The 25,751-nt window shown below is 47.7% G+C and overlaps 1 protein-coding gene across 3 annotated transcripts in view; it reads left to right on the top strand.

Moving 5' to 3' along the window:
- The window catches only part of TRAK1 (trafficking kinesin protein 1), a 121,042-nt gene that overhangs the window by 22,070 nt on the left and 73,221 nt on the right, over positions 1 to 25,751 (top strand). For all 3 annotated transcript variants that reach the window (XM_046003474.1, XM_046003473.1, XM_046003471.1), the window contains exon 2: positions 11,188 to 11,382. The gene's annotated coding sequence lies outside the window, so the exon portion shown is untranslated. The remainder of the gene's footprint in view (positions 1 to 11,187; positions 11,383 to 25,751) is intronic.

The raw sequence follows: 25,751 nt of genomic DNA, 5'->3' as shown, positions 1-25,751 counted from the left end.
AGAAAAGAAAATCCCTAATTCAGTGACCATCTTTTATTTCGTTTAAAAAATAAAAAATAAAAGTGGTAAAATACACATAACATAAAGCTTAATGTTTTAGCTATTTTTAAATATACAGTTCTGTAGCATTAAGTACCTTTAGGGTTAAGTTAGTACTGCGTTCATCCATCTCCAGAACTTTGTCATTTTCCCCAGCGAGACTCTGTACCCTTTAAGCCCCCTGTACCCCTGCCTCCAGCCTTATGCCCCCCCACCCCTTCGACTTTCTGTCTCCATGCGTTTGATACTCTAGGTACCTCATAGAAGAGGAATCATGCAGTGTTTGCCCTTTTCTGACCGGTTCATTTCACTTCCTCTGAGGTCTTCAAGGTTCATCCATGGTGTAGCGTGTGGCGGAATTTCCTTCCTACTTAGGGCTGAGTGATAGCCCCCTCTATGTGTTTTGATGTCCATTCATTCATCTGTGAGCACTTAGGTTGCTTCTACCGTTTAACTGTTGTGATCGTGGTTATACAAATACCTGTTTGAGTCCCTGCAGTTGCTTCTGGACATATATATCCAGATTTGGAATTTTTTAAAAAAGATTATTTATTGGAGAGAGAGAGAGAGAGAATGGGCCCGGGGAGGGGCTGAGGGAGAAGCAGCTTCCTCGCTATACAGGGAGCCCCATGCGGCTCAATCCCATGCGGCTCAATCCCAGGACCCTGGGATCGTGACCTGAGCCGAAGGCAGAGAGGCTTGACCGACTGAGCCACACAGGCACCCCCCAGATTTGGAATTGTTGGATCATAAGTTAGTTCTGTGTTTAACTCTCGAGGAAACCGGTTAGCCATGTTTTCATCCAATGCACTGTAAACATGCTTATATATTTGGCATGCTAGATTTTTTGGATTCCTTTCTTAGATTTGATCCTATATGTGAGAGTACTGGCTCGAGGGTCATGACACATTTTTGGTTCTCCAAACATGCTGTCAAACTGTTTACTGCCAGTGTTGTTCCAGTTTATACCAGCTCCATCTGTCTAAACACTAATTCAGCTGAGAGCACTTTAATTGCAGTCATCACCCCGACCCTGGCTATTTTTGTGTAAAATTACTTCCCCCCTGGTGATTTAGTAATTATAAAATATACACTTTTAAGAGAAATGATCAAGGAAATTAGAAGACCAAAGTATTTTTTTCTGTTTCTCTCCCACTAAAAGAAATTATTCTAAGGGGGAGGAACACTTCTGATTTTTTTTTGTTTGTGCAGGTTTAACCATGGGCTGAATTTATACATAGTACTTTTTCCTTGTAAGATAAATTTCTGTACAGTTCAAGCTGTATGTCTCAGTATAAGAATCAATCCAGCCCGCAGCGTGACATCATTCGCTTTGTCAATTTCTATGCAAAGCCCACTTGGGGGCGCTCTTTCAGAAAAACTGGATTTTTGGTTTTGCCACTGGGGATCCCCCGTAGCAGGATCCCGCCTCCTTTGCTGTGCCTTGCCTCTTCTTGCCCTCAGTTCTTGCGCAACACCCTGGCGTGTCCACGGTCAGGTGCACGGGCTTGTACTGTAGCGTCACGTCAGCGATCCTGCGTGTGAACATGGAGGTCCGGCCAGTGGGCCATCTCTGCCGCCATGCTCCTGGCGGGGGTAGGTGCCCTCCAAGCTGGTGTTCGTGTGATTATGCGATATCTCGGGGCCTGACACCAGGTCTCCGTGGAGTCCACTCTGTGTCATTGTTTATCCTTTTTCTTAGGAAGACTTGTTTCTGTGATAGGTAGGGTCACAGCCATTGCTGAGAACTCCCCCGTGTAGGTTTTCCTTCCTATAGTTGGCCTCTTCTTTCTGTGTCCATGAGGTTTTCTCTGTCTGGCCCTGCCCCTCCTGGGGATCACTTGTGCTGCTCCCAGCAAGGGAGTTGACCCTTAGTGGGGTGGGGCAGAAGAGGAGAGGAGGGAGGACTGGGACCTGTCCCTCTGGGGCTGGAACATGAGCTGAGGTGCCGCGGGTGGACAGCAGGGCTTCCTGCCTGGTCCGCCTACAGCCCTGCACCTTGTGGGGCCTTTTCTCCTGTGTAAGGCGAAGGGGAGGGTGAGGACAGGCTCACAGGGAGCCCACACTTGTTCTCACGAGGAGTCTGAGAAGGGTCTTGTGTGCACATAGGGCAGGGTGGAGTGTGGGCGAGATGGAGCCGGCGGAGAGACCTCCTCGCCCTTGTGTACAGTTTGAATATTGAGCCACATGCCTTACTAGTTCATTTTATTTTAAAGAAACCAAATTCAGTTAATGAACACCACCAGGGGCTAGTTATCAACTCTTGGTGTGCAAGACCCCTTGGAGGGCTTGACATAAAAGCCAGTTCCCAGGTCATACCACCTAGATCCTGGTACAGGAGGTCTAGAGTAGAGCCTCAGGAACCATCTGAAGACCCCTCAGAGAGAAGCCCGCCTATTGGCAATGCCACCTCACGTACGGTTCCTGGGAGGGTTCCTCAGCATGGATCAATAAAGGAAGGGAAATGCTTTCTCGTACATTCCTTCCCTGGAGGATCCTCACCAGGACCCACCAGACGAGGAGTGAGCTTTGTGTCAGTTCGGGTTGGGGGGAGATGGGCTAGGGTGTGGGGTCCAGCTCAGCCCCTTGCTAGTGGAGTCACTTGGGCTCCTCACATAATCTCTGAGACTTTGGTTTCCTCGTCTGTAAAATATGTTCTTAATTCTCCCCTTGCGCTGCCTGCTGGTTCATGAGAGTAGATGAAATTCAGGAATAGGTACTACGTGCGTTGCATCATTCAGCAAACGTTTGTTGAGCGCTTACAGATTATCAAGGCAGGGTGCGGTATAAACAGTGGGGGGGACAGATCAGCATCCAAGATGGCACTGTCCCTTTCTGAGGCCTCTAACATGGTGGGCTGTGGAGCAGGCTGAGCACCTGCTCCACATCGGGTCTGTTGCTGGTTGCTCCCTGGCATTTGGCTACCACCTCAGCCTCTCTGAGTACAGTTCTTTTTCCATTATGTGAGGCAGTCGAGCCAGTAATTTTTAGCTCTAATGGTCCTTTTGCAGTTTGTGAAATTGCATCTTCTGTGATGTAGAGCATGACTACTAACCCTGAGTTCCCTGAAGATCCTGAGGAGAGGCTCTCAACCATGTGACCCTATAGTAGGAATGTTCTAGAAAGACACCAGTTACAAAGTATCACATGTGTCCCTGGCACCAGGCTGGCCCCTGTGTAAGTCTTTGCATCTGTGCCCTTTCATCTTAATAATGTCAAGAAAAATGAATTGTTTCCAAGTCTGTACAAGTGATTTGCAAGTGGCTGAGGAGAAGGGTCGTGTCTCATGCAGTCTTTAAAACACTGCTGTGTGTTTACCGTCTCTCTGCCAAGCACAGTGGTTGCTTAGAGACTTACCGCCTCTCCTGTACTTCCTCAAGCATAGACCTGGGGTCACGTTCCTCAGCCACCACCCTTGTGGCTAAGTGGACACGTGTTGGGCAGAGAACTGGAATGGGTTGGGGTAGGGGAGGAAAAAGTAGAAGATAAACGGGCTTTTAGAATGTGGCCAGTTTTGTTGAGTTCAGGTTCCTTTGCTTTTTCTTTGATTATCACCTTTACTGTAGTCCAGAGCATTCTCCTGGGGCCCAGAGACACTAGCTTTGGAAACCCCTGAGCACAAACAGGACGCACACGCATGTTTAATGTGGCTCTCGGGTGTTTACAGAATTCTAAGTGATTACTTAATTCTAAGTGTCTGACATTGACAAAAATCAAGAGATCTCATGTAAAAATGCAGGTTCTTCTCAGAAGGAATCAGCATGTCCGGGGCTGCGGGCGCCCCCTGGGTGTTGCAGGGTATGCTCTACACACAGCCCTTGGCCCAGCGCAGGTGGGGCTGGCATTGAGCTTTTCTGCAGCCGCACACCTTTGTTCTGTGCATGCAGAAACTGAGCTCCAGATGGACGATATGGCACTTGCTGGGGTGACTGGGAGAAGTTGGGGACAGAGCCAGGCTTGGGGTCCCCTCCCCTGAGTTCTCCAACAGCACTCCTGCTGGACCTGGGCCCCACGCACCTTCCGGCAGGTGGCAGTCTTGCTGCTGGCTTGCCTCCCAGTCTGTCTCTTCCCGGACTCGACCCGGTTCCCTTGTTCCCCTCTCTCCTGATTTAGCATTTCTTCTCAGGAAGCCCTCCTCTTTAGCCAGCTCTGTGCCCTCTCTCCTTTTGTTCCTTCTCCTCCCCCTGTTGTTGCTCCAGGATCTCCTGGAGCCTGTTTGGGAGGCTTCTCCCCTGCATCTCTGCAGTTGCCCATTCTCCTGGGCCCCCGAGCCCTCCAGCTTCAGCGTGCAGGCAGGGAGGCCCAGAGACCCCGAGGAAGACACCCCCACCCCGTCTGGGGATGGCCACCACTCAGCGTGTAACTGCACGGTCCTGGATATGCTGATTTCTTCTGAGAGGCCAGGGATCCGTGTCTTTACACAAGCCTCCCTGATCTTTAAATGTCAGGCACTGATTTAGAGCTGCTGCCTCTGCTGTAAAACGTTAAGCATTATCTCAGGCACCTGGCAAGTTCCATGAAGCTGGCATGCCACCTGTGTATCAGAGGGGCCTCCTTCCAGCCCCTCTGTGGGAATGAGGATCTAGCTCAAGGCAGGTGTCGAGTGGACATAGTGCCCCCTTACCACCCCCCCCCCCCCCACACACCTTCAGCACTCTGCCCCACCTCCCAGCCAGTCCTAAATGTAGCCTTCACCCTCCAGTAGGAGGAATCCACTCCAAACGTTATGCCTTGGAGAAAACCTAGGAGGGATGATAGCCCTGAACAGTTGAGGAGACCCATTATGTTTTGCCCCCCAGAGTGGTGCGGTAAGAATAGGGGGCATTGGATCGGATCTGTGTTTGCTGAGTGATTGAGGGGACCTTCCCTTCCCTGGGGAACTTACCTCCAAAGTCCCCCACACTGAATGAAAACAGCAGCAATGCTGGATGCCCGGAGGAGCCTGAAAACAGTTGGCACTAGATGGCCCCGCCTCCCCCTTGCTGAATGCTGGGCTTTGGTCCGTCCAGGATGCAGGGCTGACAGACCAGCCCTGCCGCCCACTGCTGGGTTTTTCCCTTGCCCTTGTCCCCATTGTTTACCCAGCACTCACTGGGCTCTTACTGTTTGTTGCCCAGCTGGACAAAGGCGGGAACTCAGTTCTTCCCCCTGAGGGGCTCACAGCTAGTTGAGAAGGGGCTGCAGAAAACACTGATCATGTTGTAGTGAAATCATCAGTGTACTCTGTACCTAGCCACAGGACACAAGTCAAGGCAAGCTTGAAATACAAGGTGACATTTGAGTGGTATTTTGAGATGGGAGTTTGCTGGGCAGCGAAGGGCATTCTAGGCAACAAGGACAGCTGGTGTAAAAACCAGCATTTGTGAAAAAGTATGCTTAGCAAATGGTGAGAAGTTGGCATGGCTTAACTGAAGAGGTACTGGATAAAACAGCAGAGTCTGGGGGCGCCTGGGTGGCTCAGTGGGTTAAGCCTCTGCCTTTGGCTCAGGTCATGATCTCAGGGTCCTGGGATCGAGCCCCACATCAGGCTCTCTGCTCCGCGGGGAGCCTGCTCCCTCCTCTCTCTCTCTCTCTCTCTCTCTCTCTCTGCCTGCCTCTCTGCCTGCTTGTGATCTCCGTCTGTCAAATAAATAAATAAAATCTTAAAAAAAAAACAACAAACCAGCAGAGTCTGCATGTGGTAAGAGAGGCTGTTTTTACGGACACCAAGGCAATAGTGCCTTCCACTAGGTAGACCTGTCTTTCCTTCCTCAAAGTCCCTGGTGAAGGCTGGACTCAACCAGGTGGTCCCAGGCACCCAGGGTTGCTCCGGCCTTGCTCTTCATTGTGTGGTTGAAGATCATTTCAGCTCCATCCCCTCTCTGCACGGACTGCTGGAGAACATGGCTTGGAAGCTCTCTTTATAGCCTGTGAACCAGGCATGGGGACTTAACCTTGCTGCAAGGAAAGATGGGAAATGTAGTTTTTAGCATGGTGGCCCTGTGCCCAGCCACCTTGGGAATTCCATTACCAAAAGGAAGAGGCTGAAATTGGATATTGGGAAACCTCTCTTCCTACAGCTTCTATTTTAGGAAGGCGTGGACCGAAACATGGACCATTATGTAGGGAGCTGGGAGGTTTTTAAAGCAGGGCAGTACCATGTTTTTAAAAAGCACCTTTCCTCAGATGGCCCTAGTAACAGTGTGGCCAGCAACCTTGGGCCATTGTAGTAACTGGGGAAGGGGAAGATTCGCCCTGACTGAGTGAGCCTGGCCTTCTGATGGTTTGACAGGCTGGATGTTGTTGGTTCCAGACTGTGTGGTTGCTGCACATCTCCCAGAAGCCAGGGACCTGTTGGGGTCTGAGTTCAATCTGCAGGCTGATGCCCTTTATTTGAGGTTTATCTGAGAACACATTTTTATAGCTTCTTAATAATGTGAGTTGGGGGCTGCCTGGGTAGCTTAGTTGGTTAAGCATCCAATTCTTTTTTTTTTTAATTTAATTTAATTTTTTCAGTGTTCCAAGATTCACTGTTTATGCCCCACACCCAGTGCTCCATGCAATACATACCCTCCTTAATACCCACCACCAGGCTTACCTATCCCCCCACCCCCTCCTTCCAAAACCGTCACTTTGTTTCTTGGTGTTCACAATCTCTCATGCTTCATCTCCCCCTCGGATTTCCCCCAATTCACTTTTCCTTTCCTTCTCCTAATGTCCTCCATGTTATTCCTTATGCTCCACAAGTAAGTGAAACCATATGATAACTGACTCTCTGCTTGACTTATTTCACTCAGCATAATCTCCTCTAGTCCCATCCATGTTGCTACAAAAGTTGGGTATTCATCCTTTCTGATGGAGGCATAATACTCCATTATATATATGGACCGTATCTTCTTTATCCATTCGTCCATTGAAGGGAATCTTGGCTCTTTCCACAGTTTGGCTATTATGACATTGCTCCTATGAACATTGGGATACATATGGCCCTTCTTTTCACTACATCTGTATCTTTGGGGTGAATACCCAGTAGTGCAATAAGCATCCAGTTCTTGGTTTCGGCTCAGGTCACAATCTCGGGGTCCTGAGATCATGCCGCATGTCATTGGGCTCTACCTCTCTCTCCCTACCCCTATGTCCCCCCGGCCCACCTATGTTCTCTCTCTCAAATAAATACATAAAATCTTAAAAAAAAAAAAAAAGTGTGAGTTGGAGCTGTGCAGAAATGATGACAGTCAAGAGTATAAAGGGGTCTTTTCCTCCAGGCTGGGCTAACAAGTATTCTTTGATCTCGTCAGCTTGAGTAAGCCCCAAGAGAGGGGGCAGGGCCGTCCTTCTTGTGCCCCTGACCCTCCCTGGTTCTGAAGACCAGTTCCTTCACTTCTCCACTCCACTTCCTGGGCTTTAGGAGGGAAAATCACTCTGATGCCTCCCTCATTGGTCAGTGTGCTTAATTGCACATCCCTGTCATGCTTACGAAGTTGTCTCCCTGCTTAGAGCAAAAACTTCCTGATCAGAATATCCTGGGAGTTCCCCAACTTTTCTTGTGCACCCGCCTGGGAAGGATGGGCTGCTGGTGGCGGGGGGAGGGGCACAGGTTTTGGTCAGACAGCTGAGGCTTCTCATGCACAAGTTGCCACTTAGCTGCGTGGCCTTGACCAACAAGATATTCCACACCCCCTGTAAATCTCTGCTTCCTCTTCTGTTGAACAGAGCAGATGTTCTCTGTCCCAGGTTGCTGGCAAGGTCAGAGAGTGCCCTGCACGCAGCTGGCTTGGGGCCTGCAACACTGCAGCCATTCCTGGAGAATTCTAGAAGGCTCTCCTGCTATGTGTACCCAACCTCAGGCTTTGAGTATGTCTTCTCCGTGGGGCAGATGTGGTGTTCCCCTCTTCACCCTGCAGCCAAGTTTAAGGACTGCTCCCTGGGTCTCTGCAGTCCTTCCCTGTGCTCTGATTCTCTGGACCTTCCAGGCGGCCGAAAACTTGCTATGTTTATATGGCTGGTCATGTTATGGTAAAATCAAATACACAGAATTGTTTGTTTGTTTTTAAAGATTTTATTTATTTATTTGAAAGAGAGAGAGAGAGAGAGAGAGCATGAGAGGGGAGAAGGTCAGAGGGAGAAGGAGACTCCCCACAGAGCTGGGAGCCCTATGCTGGACTCAACCCTGGGACTCCAGGATCATGACCTGAGCCAAAGGCAATTGCTTTACCAACTGAGCCATGCAGGCACCTAAGTTTTTTGTTTTTTGTTTTTTTAAAAAAAGCATTTTGGCACAGCCTCACCTTTTGATACTTTATCTTGCCAGTCATCATGTGCTCCGAGGGAAACAACCTCTCTTGGACATCAAGACCCGCACTGTAAATAAGTTGACCTTCGATCCTGGAAATGTAGAAGGACAGGTCAAGCCTCAGTCTGAGCAGCTGCCAACATGCTCAGAAGTGACCCGGTATTCTTAGAAGGGACTTGTGTTTTAGATGGTTGCCTTCCTTCCCTAGCACCCAAAGCAGTGACGCCAGAAGACTCTAGTGTGTTGGGAGGGTGAGTCACGCAGGAATGTGTCGGTCCCCTGCCTGGTCTCCTCGGCATAGGCTGGCGCTGGAGCCCATCTGGGTTCAGTTGAAAGAGGCCGCCAGTCGGGTGTCAGCCCGCCTTGACCCTGTGTCCCCTCAGCTGCAAGGCCGCCATTTTTTAACCATGAAGCCTCTCCCCAAGATGAGCTTTGTGAGAACTTACTCTTCACTTGATTATGAGGGGAGGAAATACTTGCTTAGTTACGCGCCCCACTTGAACCTCTTGAGTGGCATTTTATTGTTGGCGGGAGGTGAGAAGAAGTAGGAGACATCTGTCTTGAGCTAGGGCTGTTGGCACTGGCCTCAGGGAGGAGGCCTCTTCTGTTGGCGGCAGACCTTTGCTAAGTGGCAGAGCAGCTCTGGTCTGGTTCTCAGCTGGCTGAAATGCCAAGAGCGCTTGCAGTGACATTTCCCACACGAAGCCAAGAATCTGAGTGTTCAGATGTTGTCCCCCTCCAGTCCCTAAAGCTCCAAGGAAAATTCTAAATGTCTTCACTTTGTTCTTATTTCCTTCTCTTTCCTCAGTGCTTGAAAAACCACACTGACTTCCTGAGTTGAAACGTTCTGTGGTAAAGCTTTGCATAGTGAATTGAGTAAGACTGGGTGGGGTGTGGGAGGGTGGTAGGAGGTGGAGGGAGTCTGACAGGTGCTTTCTGAGGGCTCTTGCCCAGAGGGCGACACTGGGTCACCAAACGCTTCCCCGACCTGTGATTCTGTATTTTTTTTTGCCTGCCGTGAGGCCTTAAATAGGAAGGACAGAGGGATTTTGGTAAGTCTCTGGGATAGCCGTTGTTGTGGGCACAGGAGGCTCCATCTTGTCCTCCAGCATGAGTGGCCCCGTAGCTACGCTCTGCTGCCACCTTTGCTTTGGTTCAGCCCCAAGAGCAGCAAAAGGACTGGTCTTCCCTGCTCTGCTGGCCTTGGTTCCCCATTGAATCCCGAGGCCCTGCCCTGGGCCCTTCCTGCTCCCTCCGCCTCCCTTCCAGCTTGCTTCGCTCCCACTCTTTGTGCCACTCATTTCCTCTGTGTGTGTTCAGGCTGGGCCTCTCTCCTTTCCTTTGATGCCACCTTCCATGGCCTAAGAATGAATCACAAGAGTGATCTCTTGTCAGCGTCTCTTCCTTACTTCACCTTGACCTTGTGTGATTTCACGTATCTCCAGAGGATTTTCTCCTGCCCCTTCCTGCACTTTGGAGAGGAACGGGAGGCGGAGTCCCATGTTCTGCCCTCCACCTTGACCCAGGCCCCCGCCTTTGTTTACTACTTCATGGCAAGAACATTGTGCAATAAACTTCTTAAGAATTGCTCTGATTATAGTCTTTTATTTATTTATTTGACAGATCAGAAGCAGGCAGAGAGGCAGGCAGAGAGAGGGGAAGCAGGCTCCCCGCTGAGCAGAGAGCCTGAAGGAGGAAAGACTGAGGTAACTCTCTTGTCCAGCCATGAGCATCATGGGTGCTCCGGTTTCTTTGTGAGTTCACAAGACCACCACTGCTCGCATCTGCCTTTTGCCGTCATGGATCACGAATATTCTCTGTGAACTGGACCAGTATGCTCACTGATGTCAGAATTAGTTGAGAGATAATCAAGAGATAATCAAGCCTCACCCATTAGCATTTATTTAATTCATTCTTCCGTGTGGTAGAGAAGTTGAGGAAGACTGGTCTTGTCCTGGGTACACCGGCTGTATTGTTGTGTTTACTGTTTAATTACGAGGCCTCTTTAATGGGCTTCGTAGGGATCCATCGACCTTCACAGGTGTTGCGGTGCACCCCTTGAGCACAGTCTGGGCCAGGACCTAGGAGGGGTACAGGTGGTGGATTGAGAAAAAACAGTGGTGGAAATTGGCCATTTCCCAGGCCGACAGGTTGGGTACTGCAATACCCAGAAGACAGAACAGAATATCTAACAAAACACTGTGGGAATATGGAAGGGAGGAGAGAGGTTAATTCTTCTTGAAGTGTTCAAAACACCCAACATATCCCGGAAGATCTAGCCTCTGCCTCAAAGGAGGGGCACCTGTTGCTTTAATGGTTGGAAGCCCCACAAGAACACAGGCATTGCGAGAGCAGGACCATGACAGTTGTGTTGACCAGTGCATCTCCTGTGTCTCTGAGACTCAGGATATATTAGGATGCATGAATGGAAAGAAATACAGGTGGATGAACAGTTGAGTGAATTTAAATGAAGGCAAAAATCCCAGATAGGGGATGGTTTGAGTGGTAAGAGTAGCAGGCAGCTGTTAGGCATATTGGTGAAATTGTAGCAGGTTTGGCTTACAGGTAGAGTGTTTGAAAGAGAATGGCCCGAGAAAGGGTTGGGAAGACTGACTGAGCCCAGAAAGCCTAAGAATTGTGGCTTCACTTTGAAGAAAGTGAGCTGCTAAAAACAGTATAGGAACTCTCAGGTAGGTCTTGTATGTTTTGAGAGTGGAATTTAAATTGGAAGAGGGCCCCTGAGGTGGCCAAATCTGGCGTCGCCCTGCTGTAGGTAAGTAGGTGAAGACACCTGTTGGGACCATGATGTCAGTGGCTAGCAGCCGCAAGGCCAGAGCCAGTTCTGGGCTCTCACTTCCCTGTCTTCTTCTCTGTAGACGTGTGCAACAGCACCGATCTTCCGGAAGTCGAGATCATCAGCCTGCTGGAGGAGCAGCTGCCCCATTATAAGCTAAGAGCCGACACCATCTACGGTTATGACCACGACGACTGGCTCCATACACCCCTCATTTCTCCAGATGCCAACATTGACCTCACAACTGAGCAAATCGAAGAGACGCTGAAGTACTTCCGTGAGTAGTTCCCTTTCATCTGGTGACGGCACTGTGATGGCCAGTGGTCCTTAGCCGTGGCCCCACGTGGGACCTCATGCTGGTTAGCAGGTCTTATGGCTTGCAGTTTGTGGTAGGGTGTGCTGAGAAATGTGGCTGTAGGGTTTAGCCACACACAAGGCCTTGATTTTGAGTGTTCTGAATAGAAATTTTAGGGTGGTGGGGACCAGGTATGAACTTTCATTTGAACCAGTTTTCTCTTAACTGTATAGAAGAATTTGAAAATATTCCCATTTCCCTCCTCTTACCAAAATACCATGTGAGTCCACAGAAACTCTCCCTGGGAAGGAGTTTGCATTTGAGCCAAAGGCACTGGGAACGTCTTGTCTGCGTAGCATTATTTATATGATATAGCAAGATATGTAAGATATCAAGGCTGAGCATTTTCTTTTTTTAAATTTTTAAATTGGGGTATAATTGATATAGCATAATATTAATTTCAGGTGTACAACATAATGATTTGATGTTTGTCTACACTGCAAAATGAATGATTCAACCACATTGTCTTGTTAAAATCTGTCCCCATACATAGTTAGAAAAAATTTTTTTTCTCATAGTGAGAACTTTTAAGAGCTACTCTCAGCAATTTCAAATATGAAATATGGTATTAACTGTGGTCATCATTCTGTGCATTACATTCCCATGACATATTTATTTTATAAATATATTATAACTTGAAATTGTCTTGTTTTTTGTTTTTTGTTTTTAAAGATTTTATTTATTTGACAGACCGAGATCACAAGTAGTAGGCAGAGAGGCAGGCAGAGAGAGAGAGGGGGAAGCAGGCTCCCTGCTGAGCAGAGAGCCCGGATGTGGGGCGCCATCCCAAGACTCCGGGATCGTGACCTGAGCTGAAGGCAGAGGCTTTAACCCACTGAGCCACCCAGGCGCCCCTGGAAGTTTTTTTTTTTTAAGATTTTATTTATTTATTTTACAGATATCACAAGTAGGCAGAGCAGCAGGCAGAGTGTGGGGGGGGGCAGGCTCCCCCGCGGAGCAGAGAGCCCAATGTGGGGCTCGATCCCAGGACCCTGATATCATGACTTGAGCTGAAGGCAGAGGCTTAACCCACTGAGCCACACAGGTGCCCCATAGCTGGAAGTTTTTACCTGTTGACCCCCTTCACCTGTTTTTCCTGCCTCCCCCCGCCCCCCAGCTCCCAGCTCTGCCTCTGGCAACTACCACTGTATTCTCTGTATCTGTGAACTTGGTTTTCCAAGACTAACGATTTCTGTGTGAGAGCCCAGTAAGCTGGTTATTCAGGAAAATCCAAAGGCTGCTCCAATGACAAACCCGTCATATCCTGGGGCTATAGAGTTGATACCTGGTAGGGTGAACAGTATACCATGTGGGTCTCTCCCCCCCCCCCCCCCCCCCCCCCCCCCGCAGTGTGTGGTGACAAGGGTGTGAAACCCAATATTGCAGATTTGGAAGACGTGTGATAATTTAAAAAACACATGCTAATGATGTTTCTAATGTTCATTCAAGAGGCGCCTTTGTAGACATCATTTTACGCTTTAGAATTTCAACAGCCCAATGAGATTGGTAAGACAGACCCAGCTCTCCATTGTCTTGACACCTCTGACTTTAAAATTCAAGTTAACTTTAACCTTGTCTCAGTTAGTGATGTCACTTTGGCAGTGAGGTCATTTACATACCTGTAGTATCATTGTGTCACCTTTAAAAAGAAAAAGTATAGCAATCCTGCTTCTACTTGATGGTAACTTGGTTCAAAACCAGCTTCTAGGGGCGCCTGGGTGGCTCAGTGGGTTAAGGCCTCTGCCTTCTGCTCAGGTCATGATCTCAGGGTCCTGGGATCAAGCCCCACATCGGGCTCTCTGCTCGGCAGGAAGCCTGTTTCCTCCTCTCTCTCTCTCTGCCTGCCTCTCTGCCTGCTTGTGATCTCTATCTGTCAAATAAATAAATAAAATCTTAAATTAAAAAAAAAAAGATTAAAAAAAAACAAACCAGCTTCTAACATCCATAAGTTTTCTGTAATTACTGTCTCAATACAGAGTGACCTCCGGTGTTCTTGAATTTGGGAAATCATTTATAATAAACAAGTTGGAACTATAAGTTTCTCTTTTGGAATGTATCTGGGGCTATTTTCTCATTTTTTCTCTTAGATGTCAATGAGAAGGGAATTTTGTTTAGACTGACCTGTGTGTTTATACCTGAGACAAATCAGGTGTATGAACACGGCAGGTTATCAGTTTCGGTTGGGATAAAAATAGAATAATCCACACCCGGGCAAATATGAAGCATGTTAGACTTGTACCAGTGTTCCCAGTAGAGCTTTAGACTTTCTGACGTGTCTGGCAGTGAATAGGAAGCTCTTTGCTGGTCCCTTTTGTTGACTCACCGTATCTGTTACACCAAGAGATGTGGTGGATAGAAAACTGTGTTCAGAGTCACGTCCTTGGCAAGTTCTGTCTTTGGTTCCTTCAGACTGCTTCATGGTAGAATTCACAGCAGGACAGGTTTTTTGTTTGTTTGTTTGTTTTTCTTTCTGTTTTTTTCTTTTCTCCCCCCAAATCCCTGTGTGTTACTTCCTCTTCCTTAAGAGATCCTCCTGTGATTCTGCGGGACCTGCATGGCCCTTTCCGCTGTGGGAGGCTCCTGGGTCCCTGCATGGGTGACTCGCTTACAGTCACAGTGTAACAGGAACCATCCACAGGCAGGACTTCAGTATTCTTGGAGAACTTTCACATGAATTGCTCCTTTCATCCCTCTGCAGTGTCTGCAGTCTGGGCAGGGCTGGTTTGGTTATCGAGGAAGTGGAAGCATGGAGGGCTCCTGTATTTCTTCCATAGCACTCACCTCCAGCTTCTGAAATACTTTCAGACAGTAGACTTGAGCAGACACTGTGGCTCATTTCTGTTTGTGCACTCCGTTTTTGGTTATGCATTTGGCAGTGGATAACAAAATTATGCCAAAATTAGAGGAAGCTGAGCGGAAACTCTGATAGTTCTTAGGGTACGGTTGCCCCCAAGTCTTATGTTAATTTTGTATTTTTCTTTTGCGTTACTTGTGCTTAGAGCAAAGCGGGTATTTGCTAACTGTCGATTAAATGAACAATTGGGGGAAACTCTCAAATGAAGCACGCTCCTCAGCATGGCTTTCAAACGGAGGTCTTAGGACCCCTGAAGAGTCTGTAGAGGGAAATTGGGGATTCTGTGAACTTGTAAAGAAATGACATGGCGTCTTTATTTTCACCGATTTCCAACTGAAATGCAGTGTTTCCTTTCACGGCGAACCCAGAAAACAAAGCACGGTGGTATCAGCAGGCCCTGTGGCTTCATCACTACTAGAAATGAAGGTTATCCTGTCCTGCTGCAGTGGAGGTTGTTTGAAATACCTCTACTCGTCAGGGCTCTGAAATTACCTTCGGTGTGAGGTGTGCTGATCGATGTTGTTATTTAATGCATTGATAAGCTCTTCTATCACAGACTCTCTGCAAGTTTTCATAGCTGCATTGCAATACAGTTGGTTTCCTCTGAGTTGTCTGTACTTTATGTTGTGTTTTTCAACTCTGTCTTCTAAGAAGGGGTCTGTGAGCCTGGCCAAACTGGCTGAGAGGTCGGTGGAAGGCGCAGATCGGGAGCCCTGCTCCATGCATGGTGTCCTTTTTGGGTTTCCTTGTTTGTTTATAGGAGCGTAACCCAGGGGATACTGTGGCCACAGCGCTGTGACTCACTGGTGCGTCAAGTCAGTTGTGAGGTGTGGGAGAAGATAGCAGAGCTGTTTCCTCTTAGATTTCTTTTCTCATCAGTTAGGGCAGTGGTTCTCTGTTTTGGGTGGGAGTGGGGATAAGGGGTACCAGGGGTTCTGATAATAGGAGATGAGGTAAACCTCAACTCCCACTCTTACAGGCTCTCTCCCAGAGTAGAGGAATGATGCTTTGCCTTTTGGATCTGGCCCTCCCCTGGCTTGTTTTTTTAAAAATTTTTCATTTTTCATTTTTTTATTTTAAGTAGCTTCCATGCCTAACATGGGGCTTGAGGTCATGACCCTGAGATTGGGAATCACATGTTCTGCCAACTGAGCCATCCAGGAGCCCCTTACCTGGCTTGTTAAGAAGAGGTGGATACCTCTTTGGGTGTCTCCCTTTACCAAGTGGTAGAATGACCTTTCAGACAAATTTTTAACAGGTTGATTTTTTTTTTTTTTTTTTTTTATTCTGGAGGAGCGTGGGAAACACAGAACAGGAAAATGATTCACATAGCAGATGTACCCATAAATGGGGACATTTAGGATTAGATGGTCTAGAAGGAAGACAGAATAGTCTTAGCCCTTACTGTGTGTCAGGCACTGTTCCTAATTCCTTACATGTATCTCATTCAATTCGCACAGTATCCTCTGAGTGAAAGAGTCTTGCTGTCCCCATCCTACAGATGAGGACACTGAGGCACAGGGAAGTTAAGAAGCTTGCCCAGAGTCACACAGCTTGCAAGGGGTGAGGGATGGTGAGTTGCAAACCTGGGTTGTCTGGTCTGCCTCTGTATCTTAACTACTCTCTCAGAAGAGCAAAATGAGAAAACAATTGTAGTTTAAGAGTAAAACTGATTTGGCACCTGGGATGCGAAGAGCAGACCCTCAGTTTGAAAATATTAGTAGCCATTTGTTTATAAAATGTGTTTCCTACTATTTAAGATTTAACTTTTTTCCTCTAAAGGTCGCTGTCCCAAGTGACACTTAGTGGGAACTTACTGTCAACTTGAGATTTCCTCCCTGCTTCCCTGTGGTTTTGCCTCTGTCATGTGGTCTGCAGGTCACGTTTCCTTCCCTCTGGTGGAAACAACTTGTGTGTGCTGTGGACCTTTCTTGTCACATAGCATTCTGCAGACACCAGACGTGGAGGTGGCTGGCTTGGGACAGAGGTGGCCGTGGGCCCTTCCCAGTCCTCATTTCCAGGGCCTGCTGTGTGTCACTTTTTGGTTAAGGAGCATTGGGTCAAGAAAAGAAATCTCTCTGTGTCTCAAGTGCATGGGATTCCCTGACCATTTCACCTCCGACTTTATCTGGAATAATCTTTTTTTCCTAAGGAGAAAAGAAGGTTATAAAGTAAATAAGAGTTTCAAGACATTGTTCTATTGTTTACTCTTACTGTAAACTAATCTTAATGAATCAGCCAACAGGTATTTACTGAGTGCCTTGTATGTACCTGTAATGCTTTGTGAACTTGACTTCTTTGAGTTCCAGCCCAGGTTTTCTGGCTAAGGAAGTAAGAACGGCTCCTGGATTATGGATTTTCTTCCCTTAGCTGAGCAGGGACTTTGCAGCTGGACTCGGGCCCATGCGAAAAGCCCTCCAGGCCTCTGCACAGAGTTGCTTGCCTTGATTATGTGGGAGGAGTGAGTGGGGTCTGGGAACTTGCATATTCTACCAGGTCCCTGTTTTTAAAGTTTAATTTAAACAACAAAAAAATGAAAGACCATTGCTGGAGCACCTGAGGCCTGTGGCAAAGTGCTTCACTAAACTTGTGCATTGTGCCGTCCTTGCACAGGCCAGGGGTCGTGGATGGGTCCCTCTGCCCCTCACCCTGGCCGTCTGGAGTTGTGTCCAGGGAAGATTGGAGTCCACAGTCACTGTCATACGCCGATTTCCTCTGTGTTCGTTCACCTGTGTCCACAAGGTCCCAAGCGTCATGAGTGTTTGTATGAGCTTGTGTGTTACCCTTCACCACCCTAGGACTCTTTCAGGGCAGCAGCAGAGTGCTTGGGATGAGGTATGCAAGCCCAGAGCAACTGCAGGGGGTCTAACCGGCCAGAGCGTTGGCCGGGCTCCAGCATCTCTACCTAGGTGTCCCTGGAGGTCTTGGTGCCCTGGGAGCAGGGGTGACACAGGGACCACTCCCTTCTGGACTCTTGCCTTCCCGGAGAGCAGCCAGCTGTGCTGTCCCTTCCCTTTCCTTCTGGCTGCCATTGTGGCTGGCATACTTCCACCACGATAATGCAAGCAGTGATAATCATGAGTCAGATCTGGGGAGTGCTTCCTGTTGGCCGGTCTGGTGCTCATAAGCGCTTTACCTTCATGAATATATTAGGACACATACACTGGATTTGAAGTCCATGATCCCCTCTTTGTTAAGTGATTTTTTTCAGATACAGTGCAACGGTGTATCCAAATTGCATTGGCCATTTAATCCTTAATTTAGTCTTCCAGGGTATTAAACTTCGCTTTCATAGAAACAGCTCTTTCTCTGTGCAATTCATGAAATAATAAACGTAGCTCTGTCATTGCATTAACAAGCAAAAATGGCCATGAACAGATCTGGGGACAAACACAAATGAGCCTTGGTAGGGAAAAGAACTTGATTCCCACGAGCCACGTGGCCAGGCTGGAGAGACAGTGGTGTGTCTGTGGGCGGGCGGCCCACTCTCTGGGGGCACGACTCCTTGGGACTCTGGGTCGGGCAGGAGTGCCTGGGACTAGAGAAGGCTGTAGCAGCTCTGTGTGCAGGTGACTTGGCGGAGTTGTAGTTCTGCCTCTCCTCAGGCCAGTCCTCTCTGGTCTGGCTTGTTCCTGTTCCTTTTCGGTAAATTTCTTCTCTCCTTCCTCTGCTTCGTGATGGGTGCTAACCAGTCTCCTGTCTTGGGGTCTCCTGCCCCACCCTTTTCTTTAGCCGTGCCTCTCTGGAGACAGCTTCTGCATGTCCCTCTCCACCGACAGGATGCGTTCCCAGAGTCTCCTGTAAATTGAGCACGGGTTTGTCATCTTCACGCCGGTCTTCTTACAGCTACCTGATGTGCATGGAGGCCCCAGGCACCTGGCCGCTGCCTGTGCCACGTCCTGTCCTTTCTGTCCTCAGGGGCACCTTCTGATCCTGGTCCTGAGGGAGCGTTACTGTCATCTCCATGAGCAAGTCGTGGAACCTCTGTGGACCTCAGTTTGTTTTCTAGTTTTTTTTTTTAAGTAAAAAAAAAAAAAAAAAAATAGCGTTCTGTGACTCTGTTGGGACACAGTGTCCATTTCTGATTTTCCGGGTGGAGGAAGCAGGGATACTTGTCATCGCTCAGCCCTTAGTGCCTGGCCATTTAGTGAATGTCAACGGTCCTGAAAGGGAGTGAGGTTTAAAAATAGTATATCCTTCGGTCATAAAAATTTGTTGATTGTAGGTAATTTAGCCAGACAGGACAAAAAGATGACTAACTTAGCAACCATTTCTCCTATTTTGTGAGATATTTTTAGTGGGTTTTTTTTCCCTCCAACAAATACATTATGTATCTGGGGACGTAATGCTTTTTTACTTAGTTGCATATGCTGACCACTTCCCTGTGGCATTAAAATTCTTGGAAAGCACAGTTTTCATTGTTGCTTAATATCCCATCATTTATACCTAATCATTGGTGTGTTATTGAGGATCTGGGCCGTTTCTAAATTTTCCTCAGATAGCACACCGGTAAACATCCTTCCACATCTGTAGGTGTCTACCCAACTCATGATTTCCTTAAGGTGTATTTCTAGAAATTTACTTGGCTTGAAAATGTGGCAATTTTTAAGTTTCTTTGAACTATTACTCTTAGATTAAATATTAACTAGGGCGCCTGGGTGGCTCAGTCAGTTGAGTGTCTGCCTTTGGCTTGGGTCATGATCTCAGGGTGCTGGGATCGAGCCCCGTGCTGCTCAGCAGGGAGCCTGCTTCTCCCTTTCCCTCTGCCTGGTGCTCCCTGCTCATGCTCTCTCTGCCAAATAAATAAAAATCTTTTAAAATAAATAGATATTAACTTACTGCAACAAAAGCAGCCCATTCTTGGTGAGCATGAGATCATACGGAGTCATGAGATCATTAGGAGCCCTGAGGAATAAATGTTGAGTGAATGAGTAGAACATCATTCCACGAGGTGCTAAGAGTTCATAAACTTTCTGATTTTTCTTTCCAACCTAAAAATGGTTGGCAGAGATTCCGAGATTGGTGGATGCCTCACTCTTTGGATACAGAATTCTTTTCGGGTTTCGTCTCTAATTTCTGCTGGATGGTTTGTACGTCATGGTGGTTAGTGAGAAATGAAAAGGACATCCATTGAGTGTTTATTACATTCTGAGCAATGAGTCCCCCTGCAGTGCTCAGAGGTAGAGACTGGCTTATCCTCATTTTTAAAATGAGGAGGCCGTGGTTCAGAGGGACCCTCCATTGCCAGCCCAAGGTCACACAGGATGAGGGAGAAGCAGGATCTCAGCCCCCCTGGACCAAGCCCATTCTCTTCTACCATAGGATATCCTTCAGTGCAGTCCAGGCCTTATTTGTGGTTTGAAAGGTATTATGTACTTTTGAGGTGCTTGAAATGGACAGCATTTCACTGCTCCCTAGCCCTGACTTGTGATCTTCTCACCTCTCACCAAATCTTTTTTTTATTTCCAAGACTTCAGGCCGTGTAGTACTCAGAAGCACTTTGCCTGAAAATGCCGTATTTGGTCTTGAAGAAGTCTGAACATATCCTACATGTTTTCTTAAAAGACACCTGAGGAAAATTTCTGACCCTTATCTTAGCTTGGACAGGTCATTATGCATTAATGTTTGGAAAAATGGCAGTAATAGATAATGGCCTGAAGAATATGATTGAAGTGCTCAACTGTGTGTGTGTGTGTGTGTGTGTTTCAAAGTGTTATCCAGGGATCACCTTGAACTTTTCACCAAGGACTGCTTCATGAAAGAGAACAGTAATGTATGTTATCTGTAGAAGTTTAGCTAGGACTGAGAGATGCAGCTAATCTGTGTGGGGGTTAGGGGATGTCTATTTGAGGTTTAGGTAACCTCCCTTATATGGTGAAGGTTTTCTTCTTCTGAGTGGTTCTTAGAGACCAGTCGTGAGGGACCCAACAGTCAGCTCTGTGTTAGAGGGCCTTGCCTCCCTCATCCCCCTCGCCAACTCCATGTGTGACCTTGAGCAAATCTCATAGTCTCTTAGGGACTCAAAGTTTACTATCTGGAAATTAGTCAGCGTTAAACATTCTGTGGCTCTCTAAAATATGTCACTGAGAGTTTTTTACTCTTTTGTCAAAGGGATCCCAGGACAAAGTTCTTTTATTATTGTTATTGTTTTTGTCTTATTGTATTTCCTTTTAAAATATTTTTTCTATATTGTATAATAGGAATTATGAGACTTGAGACTTTAATTTTCAGTTTTAAGAAATTGTTAAAAAGAAAAACCAGTTTCATACGTTAAAAAAAAAAGATAGTTTTTGCTCTTTTAAAATAGAAGTGCTGGAGCAGCTGGGTGGCTCAGTGGGTTAAAGCCTCTGCCTTCGGCTCAGGTCATGATCCCAGGGTCCTGGGATTGAGACCCACATCGGGCTCTCTGCTCAGCGGGGAGTCTGCTTCCTCCTCTCTCTCTCTGCCTGCCTCTCTGCCTACTTGTGATCTCTGTCTGTCAAATAAATAAATAAAATCTTAAAAAAAAAAAAAGAATTCTCAGAAAACGATAGAAATACTGGCCTAATTCTCTAAGCACATTTTAAATTGCCTAGAACTTTTCTCATTAAAATTTAGATCTCTGCAAGGCTTATGTTCTAAAAGACTGCAAGCTGTTAGAAATAATTTCTGTATTCATTGAGTAAATCCCAAGGGGGCAGAGCCCTTGTCTGCCTAATGTTTGCGTTAGGTAAGTGTTTAATAAATGCTTCCTCAGGAAGAGAAAATGAAAAGATATATGTTTTTAGGTTCAAGTTTTTCCCCTTTTTTAAAATAAAAACAAACAAAAAAACCCCCACATATGGCATACAGAGTTTGGTTTTTGCCACTTTCCCAAGATGGCCTTCAGTCTGATTAAAATCCTAAGTGTGGCCAAAATAGAGGCACTGGGATATGCCAAATGAAATGGATTGATAACTATTAAGCCTCTCCCTTCCTGTAGGGAGGGGCTTAATAGTTCCAGTGAGGTGGCGACATACGAGAAAACATGGGGAAGGGGTGCCCTGTGGTACCCTGGGGATCTATTCTCCCCCAGGTGTTATGTGTGGTGGGGGGGGTGTGTCTAGTGAGGGGAGGAAAGACAGATTACAGGGTTGGGGTGGAGCATGTGTTGGGGATAGGAAAGGGATCTCGTGGCCAGGAACAACTTCTTATTTTCATTTGCCAACCAAAATGATACCAAATGCATACATTATAATAAATTTATAAATAGTTGCTGTGAATTTCTCTCCTGTAAACGCCCACACTTTGGCTGGGTCCTTCTGCCATCCCAAGACCTGGGGCCATGTTGTTGACAGGTGAGCGTCCAGATCAGCCCTGGATTGTGCCTGCTCCCCTCTCTTGCTCGCCACTCGCACGAGTGGACTCTTCCTTGGGCCCATTTTTGCTGCTTCTAGCTACCCGGGGGTGTGCAGGGGCAGAGGTGGGAGCAGAGCAGCCCTGGCTGCGTGAGCCCTGAGCACACGTGAGCCGCACCTGGTCATAGCCATCCCCACCCTGGCATGGGCCTAGGCCCCACGAGAACTGGAGGACCTGTGTCCCGGGGCCAGTGCAGGGCAGCTGCACACTGGCGAGCCCGATAGCACCTGCAGCTCTGGGCACAGCATCCAGTCAGCAGAGTGGCCAGGGACTCATCCCCGGGGGCAGTCTACCCACGTGTCCCCTAAGCTTCCTCTGGCTTCTGCCACCTGCCACCTGCCACCTTTTTTTTTTTCCCTCATCAAATCAGATTCCAATCTTAAGTATCTTTTCTTTTGAGACCAAAAACGCTTGGCAAGCAGTTCTGTACAGATTGACTGTTTGCCTTCCCGCGTCCCTCCGGCGCGTCCAAGACAAAGTTGGAATGGGCTCAGGTGGGAAATTGACGTGACAGCTCAGCTCACACCCCCATCGGCTCCTCCTGGGGGACGCGCTTAGGCCAGAGAGGCTCCGAGTCGTAGCAGGAGCAGAGTGGGGGTTCGGTGGAGCTTCTGGCTGTGTTTTGAAGCCTGTGGCATGGGCCGTGTGACCCGCCAGGTCCTGGAGTGAAATGCCTCATGCAGCCCCCCAAGGCTGCAAGAAGCAGACTGGAAACCTGGGACACATCTGAGCTGTTTCTTCTCCATTTCCCTCTCGGATTTTAATAACTCCACCAAGGCAGGGTCTGCCGTGCCCTGTTGAGTGCCGTGTCCCTGCCTTTGGAGTGTCTCTGAAAGCCAGGCTCTGTTCTGCCCCAGAGAACTGGGAGGTGGCAGGGGTGCCTGCTTTTCCTGTGCTTGACATGAGGTGGAGATGGTTTGGAAGGGGGGTAGCTGACAGCAAGCTGTTTGCCAGCAGCCTGCCTTCTGCCACAGGAGCCCAGTGACTGGCAGTGGTAATGTCTTACAGATCGGAAGGAGAGCTCCCCAGAAGCATTCTCTCTGCAGCAGGTGCAGGAAGGTCTGCTGGTGAGGCTGGGTTTCACGCGAGCTCCAGCAGCCCTCTCTGGATTGGAAGGCCAGGAAGCCCATTTTTCTATTGTTAGGCTTCTGGCCTCTTTGAGTGCAGATAGAAGGCCAGCCACGCTGTTTCCTGAAGGGAGGAAAGCCCTAGAGACTGGGAGCGTGTTCCAGAGGGGATCGGGGCCCCCGAGTGGTTCTGCTTCCTAGCAGGAGGGAAGCTATCCTTCTACCCACCTGCTTGAGTGAGTGGCAGCGCGTGGCCTGTGCTGATCACCGAGGGGCACAGAGGAAGGAAAGTGGCGTGTACCATGACATCAGATACTTTGGGGCAAACTCCTAACTGCCTTCTTTGTGCTTTAAATTGTTCAGTGTTAGTGTTTACTCATCTTTTAAGCGTATTGAATAACTGTTCAAAAGTAGGTACATACATATGTATATGTTCAGATATATATATATAGAAAATCACTCATATGCATGTGGGTATTTAATTCATACGCTCACAGAACTAATCATTAGAAACTTAGAAGCTTAGAAACTCTTTTCAACATTTGAATCTGATCACAAATGTAAGCCATAGATTCCCTGTAACACTGCAGACCGGATCTGTTAGATTCGCTTATGTGCTCCCCAAAGCGACAACACAGGACGGGACCCTCCTGTTTGCCCGGGTGTGGCCTGTGACCACAGCGTTCTATTCTGTTTCTGTTCTCCACCTGCCTCCTCGTTCCATATCCGGTTGTCTTATTCACAGCCACCCTACTTCGAGAAGTGTTCATGTAATGCTTTATAAAAGATATTAGTGGCAGAGACAGAACAGTCATACACGCCTACCCTCCCCTTACTTCTTCAGATGGATTAAAAATATCTTCCTATAATCTTCTCTCCTTTATACATCAGTTGCCTCGTTCATTTGGTTGCCCTTTTAGTCTTGGCATTCCCTTATCATCACCACGATCTTTACAGACTCGACTTGTTCCCTTTAAATGTCATTAACTGTATTCGGTTTTTGATGTTCAGTTTGTCACAGCCTGGCCCTTGACCATCCTTTTAAGCTGGCTTCTGTGCCTTATCACTTCTACCCCCAAGACCTGTGAGCCAGCCATGTGGATCTTGGTTTTTCTGCCCCAAGGCGTGGAATGAGCAGCTCTCCAAGGAGTGCTGTTGACATTTTACCTAAAGCTGGACACCAGAATGTTGACCTGCTGGTTGTGGGTGCAGTAGTGTCCTTGCTGGGCCACTTTCTTGACAGATCTGGAAATAGTGTTTCTTTTTAGTATCACTAAGTCCCATTGATATTTTCAATTTAATTCTTTCGTGATCATTTTTTAGTTCTTAAAAGGAAAAAGGACTTCACAATTTTTTTTTTTAAAGATTTTATTTATTTATTTGACAGAGAGAGAGATCACAAGTAGGCAGAGAGGCAGGCGGAGAGAGAGGAGGAAGCAGGCTCCCCGCGGAGCAGAGAGCCCGATGCGGGGCTCGATCCGAGGACCCTGAGATCATGACCTGAGCCGAAGGCAGCGGCTTAATCCACTGAGCCACCCAGGCGCCCCCACAATTTTTTTTATAAAGATTTATTTATTTGAGAGAGAGAAAGCAAGCATGAGTGGGAGGGGCAGAGGGATGGGGGTGGAGAATCTCAAGCAGATTCCCTGCTGAGTGGGGAGCCCCACAGGGGCTTGATCTCAGAACCTGAGCTGAATCCAAGAGTAGGACGTTTAACCCACTGAGCCACCCAGGTACCCCCATAATTTGTTTTTGCTGTGAAATGCCAACCTGAGTTTTTATCTTTGTCTCCCTCCCTCCCCCCCAGTTCATTTGTAAATTATCCTTAGATGTTTTCTTAGTTATCGTGGGACGACTGTAGAGGTGGACCATGCCCAGTTTAAATCTACATGTTCTTATTGCTGAGTGATCTTGGACAAGTGAGTTAAATTCTCTGGGTCCCCTGGCCTTCTCTGCACAGCAAGGGGGCTGGTAATTAGGTAGCAGGGTCTGAGGAAGGAGTGAGCTAGATAGTGCTGGCTGCCTGGTGTGCAGCCTGCATGCCCTAAATGGTATTGGGTGATGAGGGTGAGTGAGAGGTGGCTTCTCTGAGGCTCTCCGGGGACCTGTCCCTGATCCTCATTCACCCAGGGTGGGGCGGTGGTGGGAACAGTCCGGGGGTGGGGGGGGTTGCTGTGGAGGAACTTGCTTTTTGAGCTGCAGGAAGTTGGGGGGAGGGGAGATGGGGTAGGAAGGGAAGGAAGACTGGAACCTTTGAGGCCATGGAACTCTTGGAGGAGAATGTGGATTTGAAGGCAGGTACAGCCAGATCTCAACCTCAGCACCATTTCCAGAGCTGCAGATGGACTGCTTTATCCTTTTGAGCCTATAAAATGGGAGTTTTGGTGTAGATGTTCACTCTGAATCTTGCTTTGGAGTCCATGGAAGTCACCCATAAGTGATGCTATTTCCTTTGTGCTTGTTGCGGCACACTCTGTTTTCTTTCCCATTTTTGTAAGACGTGAATTGGGTATGCATGCAGTGTAAGTCTTTGCATGCAGTGTAAGTCGTGTTTAGGAGTATGTTACTGTTCAGAAATGCGTCCCCTGCCCTGCCCCCGCCAACTGCCACTCGGGCCTATTACTGTGAACTCAGTGCCTTTTCATTAATTATGTGGGGACAAGCCAAGACAAGATGGTTCTACCTCATTTCCCTAATTATAGCTTAGAAAATGTACTGTCTTTCTAATTGCCTGTACTGCCTTACTTACGTTTTTAAAGAATTTGAGTGATGAAGATGAACGGAAAGTAATAGTTATTACAAACTCACTTTGTCCCAGGCACTGTGCTGAGTGTTCCGCCATCCATTAATTAATTAATTAATTAAAACCTCACCTTGTCTCTGAGACAGGTATTACAATCCCCTCGTGTAACAGTTAAGGCTCAGGTGTCTAAGAAGGTCACAGGGATGGTGGATGAGGAGCCTGGACCAAACCTCAGGCCATCTTACACCAA

Source organism: Meles meles, chromosome 4, assembly GCF_922984935.1.
Source record: "Meles meles chromosome 4, mMelMel3.1 paternal haplotype, whole genome shotgun sequence".
NCBI classification, from domain to species: Eukaryota; Metazoa; Chordata; class Mammalia; order Carnivora; family Mustelidae; genus Meles; species Meles meles.
This window is presented reverse-complemented; position numbering and strand designations above follow the sequence as displayed.